We start from the raw sequence: 6,479 nt of genomic DNA, 5'->3' as shown, positions 1-6,479 counted from the left end.
AAATCAGCTCTGCCCCTTGGTTCTCACTTCCCCTTTGCTCCAGCTTACAAGCAACAGTTTCCTTTTGCCCGGTCCCTGTCGGGGTCCAGCTCTTCTATTGACTTCATATGCATAGCAGAAATGTAATTGAATTCAATTATGATAAGTGCGCTCATTAAAAACCTATGTAATGTTCATTAAGCAGCCTAGGTAATATGCAATTAATAGAATTAGCATATGAATTGAGCATTGGGTCACTAATACGCACATTATGTATGATGTTCAACGTATGTATTAATTACAGCACCTGCCAGAAAAACACAACATTCAAAGCTTACAGGCCCGTCCCAGTTACAAACCCTTTTGATCTCATCCAAATCCCTTTTATGGAACAGCTTTTTCATTTGCTTTTCGGCTCTTTACACCAAGTTGGCTGTTAGAGAGAAGGGATTCAGAGAAGGTGGTTCAGTTCAGTTCAGTCGTTCAGTTGCATCTGACTCTTTGTGACCCCATGGACTGCAGCACGCCAGGCCTCCCTGTCCATCACCAATTCCCAGAATTTATTCAAACTCATGTCCATTGAGTCGGTGATGCCATCCAACCATCTCATACTCGTTCACCCCTTCTCCTCCAGCCTTCAATCTTTCCCAGCATCAGGCTCTTTTCCAATGAGTCAGTTCTTTGCATCAGATGGCCAAAGTATTGGAGTTTCAGCTTCAGCATCAGGTTAGGGCTGGAGTTGAGGAAACCTGAGGAGCCTGTATTGGAGTTTATCCTGGAGAAGGGCCATGACCTTGAGGGTAGAGTTCAGACCTTCTGGGTTCTGTCCTGGCCTCTTTGGAGACCTCCCCTGCCCATCACTACCACCTCCAGTGGACATCCATTATCTGGGAAATGGACATAATAGCACTTGACCTCACTGGGACATTAAGGAGATTATCTCATTAGGGGGATAACATGCACAGGAAATGCAGAATGGCAACAACACCGAGCATCATTGCCAGAAACTTCCCGATGGAAAACCTCTCCACTAAGGACAAGTGCCCTCTCCAGCACACCCAGCCTGCCCTTGACACGAGTCCCATGGCACTTGGTCATGGTGAGCAGGCATCAGTAATGGCTGCCCTTCATGAAGGGCTCTCTCCTCGATTCTCCTCAAAGCCGAGACTAAAATCCACCTAACACCTGACTCGTTATTCTCGGTTGTCTTCCTCACCACTCTGCCTCACTCACCTCACTCACTGGCCTAGAAGAGCACTTTGCCCAGTGTAGGTACTTGGCTCACCACTGTTTCTTGCAAAGATCCAAATCAGAGTCACCTCCTCCATGAAGCCCTCCCCAACATCCCAAGCAAAGTTGCCTCCTCTCCCCACCTCACGCCCCCACCGGCGTGCATTTGTGCTGAAGGCACTTTTAGGGATAATTTACCGTCTGTCCTCCCTGCTCCCCTTTCCAGCCCACAGTGTGACACACCAGCGTGTCTTCTTTATTTTTATGTCCCCACATAGAAGAATCAGGAAGAATTGGTCAAGCTCATTAATTAATGCATCACGAGGGAGTTTGAGGGAGTCTTGCAAAAGGAAGAACAAGCAGTTTGGAGTCCAGCAGATCTGAAGTCAGTCTCTGCCTTTACGTTTTCAGGTGGAGTGACCTTGGGAAAGCCCCGTAGCCCTTAAATCTTCAGTCACTGGTGTAAGGGAGGGAGGGAGAGAAAGAGGAGAAGAAAGGGAGGGACCCTAGTCTTCTCTTTACAGGACAGTCTGAGAATTCATGAGGTATTGCACCTAATATCTCATGAGATATTATAACCCTAACCTTAACCAACTCAATGGCATCACCGACTCAATGGACACAAGTTTGAGTAAACTCGGGGAGTTGGTGATGGACAGGGAGGCCTGGCGTGCTGCAGTCCATGGGGTCGCGAAGAGTCGGACACGACTGAGTGACTGAACCGAACCAAACTGAACCTTAACCGAGAGGCTGCACCTGATAGACCCTGGTCATCTTCTCCCTTCTTCCAGCCACCCAACCTGTTCTGGTCACCGTGGGAGGGCGAGGCGGGGCAGGACTCCTGACAGCGAAGTGGGGTCCAGGCCCCTGCTGCCGCTTGGATCATCAGACCATCTCTCCCATACCAGGTGAATATCCTGAACTGGAAAGAAAAGCACCCCCTGTTTGCCCAGCACCCACTTTGTAGCTGGTGTCTACAGACCTCACATCACAGCCACTCCCCTTAGTGGAGGGAGGTGGGCTGGTCCTGCCGTGTGGTTTGTGAACTGTCAATCAAGATGCAGACAGTCCTTATTTCCCTTCTAGGGGGAACTAAGGGAAAGAACTCAGTGATCACTCCTATTCCCCTCACACACCTCCCAGAGCCCGAGCCTGATGATGGCAAAGACTCTGGCCAGGTTTGGTGCTAGAAACGGCATTGTAAGAGGAGGGGTGTTTCAACTCATTCATTCATTCACTCATCCCTTCACTCACACACTGACTCATTGATTCACTCATTCATGTGTTGGTTCCCTAAATGTGTACACTGTATATTCTCTGCCAGGCTCTGTGCTGGGCGCAGGGTGAGGAGCTAAGTGTGGCTCCGTTGGTCTTTGCAGTTGAGGAGCTGAGTTCTTTACATACTTCTCTGCTGAAGATATACATGCGTGTTCAGGCTTGGCCTGAAAGCCAGTCACTGCCATGTGCCTTCTAAGCACACCATGGAGACACCAAAGACTGACCTGTTTTTGCTGAAGGCTGGAGTGTTGGCATGAAGTGGTGAAGTAGTGGCATGAAGTGAGCCAGAGGTGAGTGGAGAGAGGGCTTTGAGTTGTGGAGACCTAGACGGTTCCTCCAAAGAGGGCCACTGAAAGCCTTAAGGCCAAGAATTGACTTAAGAAGGCCCCTCCTTCCTGCGGCAATCCCAATGCAGTTCAATCTGCCTTCCCCATTGCATTCCCCCAGGGGGCTAGAGACAAAGTAAATTGCCTCCCAGTTCACACCAAACACTCCTTTGTACCACTTGGGCAAATCGCTTCATTACTTTGAACCTCCAAAAGGAAAACAGCAGGAATCATGAGCCTCCTCGCCAAATAGCAGGGCCATGTTTTGAACAGGTACAGTTCCAGGGGTGGTTAAGCAGGCAGGTGCAGGGGTCAGACTTAGCTGACATGCTACCTGTTATTTTGAGATCTTAACCACTCGGATCCTCAGCTTTCCCACCTCTAAAATGGGCATGATCGCATTTCCCCTGTGATTGCGTGCATGGAAAAGGGTAACATATGTAGAAACATGGCACAGAGCCGGCACACAGTAGGCACACAATGCATGGTATTATTATTACCACTGCCTCTTTTTTTTTAAATTTTTATTGGACTATAGTTGCTTTACAATGTTGTGTTAGCTTCTGCTGTACAGCAAAGTGAATATCACGGCCCCTTTGTTAATACCCTATAGATATTATCCATTGCCTGACAGTAGAGTCTCTACCCAAAATGCAAGCTCAGTCCTTGTTTTTGCTGAACACTCACAAAGGTCTCAGGCCAAACTCTGAGTCCAGGCTCTCACAGCACCCCCTCCTAGGGGGTTCAAATATCCATTTGAGAAGAAGAGAACTGCCAAAGCAAATCCAACCGCACAGTTTCACTATCAAAGAGAAACATAAAAAAAAAAATGCAAAACATTCGCAGGAACACAGTGGTTTTTGTCCAGGGACTTCCTGAACGTCTGCGGGCCTTTCCACAGCGCTCAGGGCCGGCCACCAGGATGGTTCCCGGCAGATGCCACGGGTGCCCCCTGCCAGGCTCCAGGGAGGGCACAGGGGAAGGCCCCGCCAGGCACAGCTGCGCCCCGGGTCAAGCCGTGCCCCGGGTCAAGCCGTGCCCATCTTCCCGGCCTTGCTGGCCTGCGGAGAAGGTGGAGCAGGCTTTGGGCTGCGTCCAGGGTTCTGAGGAAGAAGCTCTTTCATCTCCAGAACAGTGAAGTGCTCCTGGCAGGCTTGGCCGCCTGCTGCTGCTCCTGGGCACCCAGAGCATCGTTCCTTACTGTGGCTCCTCCTCCACCATTTCTTCCCTGCTCTGCTCTCCCATTTGGGCAGAGCCAAGACTTCATCCAAAGCCCCTCCTGTACCCTAGAGAAGGGCCCCAGATCCTCGGGAGGCAGATGGGAGAGGGGGCTGGACCCAGCTCTGGAAGCCTGAGGGTAGAGCCGCTCAGAGTCACCGCTGCATGCTGGAAGCTGGCACCGCAGCCCCAAGCACACGGTAGGGGCTCCCTAAATAGATAATTAAGCAACTTATCAGGTTTCTGAGCGATTAGACACTATATTACTTCATTTCATGCTCATCCTAACCCAACAAAGCAGGCCTTCTGAGCCATTGTACACGCTTTGTAGAACTGAGGCCCATGCATGCATGGCTGACATTTCCTCTTCCAGGGGATCTTCCCGATGCAGGGATTGAACCTATGTCTCTTACGTCTCCTGCATTGGCAGGTGGGTTCTTTACCATTAGCCCCACCTGGGAAGCCCACAGGCTAAATAAATTGACTGCGGCTCCAGGATGTCCCTATAGCTCAAACGGTAAAAAAAACTGCCTGCAATGCAGGAGGTTTCCAGGGTTCAATCCCTGGGTCAGGAAGATCCTCTGGAGAAAGGAATGGCAATCCACTCCAGTATTCTTGTTTGGAGAATCCCATATACAGAGAAGCCTGGAGGGCTACAGTTCATGGGGTGGGAAAGAGTCGGACATGACTGAGCAACTAACACTTACTTACTTACTCCAGGGATAGGAAGTGATGGTGCAGGGGCCGCAATCAAGCCTGTCTGACTCCAGGGCTCTTTTCCCGCTGCAGTCCCTGCCTCTCCAAGTCGACCAGCCTTCAGTATCCAGACTCTGCTTGGAGGGCTACCTGCACTGCTCCAGAAGTGGAGGGGGGAGACTGATTTCTGACCACTAACATCCAAGGCCCTGCATCCTGACCAAGAAGACAGCTCAGGGAGAAAATCCAGAATGGGAATAAAAAGAAGTTTTATCAATGGTGAGCTGGAGAGAGACAGAGGGCCCCCTGTGAGTGTGATCAGTGAGTCAGCACATATGGGATTTGAATGCCTGCTGCTGCTGCTGCTAAGTCGCTTCAATCGTGTCTGACTCTGTGCAACCCCATGGACTGCAGCCCACCAGGCTCCCCCATCCCTGGGATTCTCCAGGCAAGAATGCTGGAGTGGGGTGCCATTGCCTTCTCCAATGCATGAAAGTGAAAAGTGAAAGTGAAGTCGCTCAGTAGTGTCTGACTCTTCGAGACCCCATGGACTGCAGCCCACCAGGCTCCTCCATCCATGGGATTTTCCAGGCAAGAGTACTGGAGTGTGGTGCCAGGCACTAATTCCTCTCATCTTAGCCTCAGTCAGGAAGACTCCATGCAGGAGAAGCTTCTGAAATCCAGATCCAAGGAATAAAGCAGTAACACTAAAAATTTAAGCTGCCTACACCATCCAGATTAAAATTCCCATGGATGGAGGACCCTGGTGGGCTACAGTCCACAGAGTTGCAAAGAGTCAGACACAACTTAGCTACTAAACAACAACATTGTCCAGATACTCTGCTAGGCTTGGCATTTTAGCCCTCATAACAACTCCAGGGGTATGGGCTCTGATCCCATTTTACAGGTGGGAAAACCTGAGGCTCGGCTTACACAAATGAGAAGTGTGGTGAGTGTCATCAGAAGTGGTGGATTCTGGAGAGAGCTGGAGAGTTCATGATCTAGCATTTGCGATTGTGACTCCACCATGATCAGATCTTCTCACCTCAAGATAGGCCAGATGTAATTTCTACTCCTGGGTGTAAATCCCATATTTAAATGTTGGGGATTAATTTTAGAAAAGTCTAAACAGTTGGCAATCTAAACAAAGCCTGTCTGAAAGGAAAATATGGCCCACAGGTCACCATTCTGCATTCTCTGAACCACAGTGTGGGTGTTAGAGAGTACCCATCACTGGAGGTACTCAAGCAGATGTGATGCAACTGACCTCAAGGGTGGTGAAGAAGCAAATGGAGACGAAGTTGCTGAGGGTGGACCTTTAAGATTCCACCCCTGACGCTCACTGCTGGATCCATGAATCAGCTGAGAAATGGGCAGGTCCCTAAGCAAGAAGAAAGTTCTGAGCAAAGGTATGGCTGGACGGAGCCAGCAATAGTCTTCTCATCTTCACTCACTGCAGCTTCAAAACCTTCTGTGGCTCCCCATCATCCCCTCTCCTTGGCATCTGGGGATAGCTTGACCCTAAAGCTTGTTTTTTTAAATAACTTTATTTAGTTTTGGCTGTACTGTGCCTTGTTGCTCCCTGTGGGCTTCCTCTAGCTGCAGTGTGCAGGCTTCCCTTATGCTGGCTTCCCTCGTTGCAGAACATGGGCTATAGGGTGAGGGCTTAGTCTGTGGTACATGGCCTAAGTTGCCCCTTGGCGTGTGAAATCTTCCTGGAAAGGGATCATACCTGTGTCTCCTGCTTTGGCA

The sequence above is a fragment of the Bos javanicus genome, chromosome 8 (assembly GCF_032452875.1).
Source record: "Bos javanicus breed banteng chromosome 8, ARS-OSU_banteng_1.0, whole genome shotgun sequence".
In the NCBI taxonomy this organism is placed as follows: domain Eukaryota; kingdom Metazoa; phylum Chordata; class Mammalia; order Artiodactyla; family Bovidae; genus Bos; species Bos javanicus.
Note: the sequence above shows the minus strand (reverse complement) of the source record.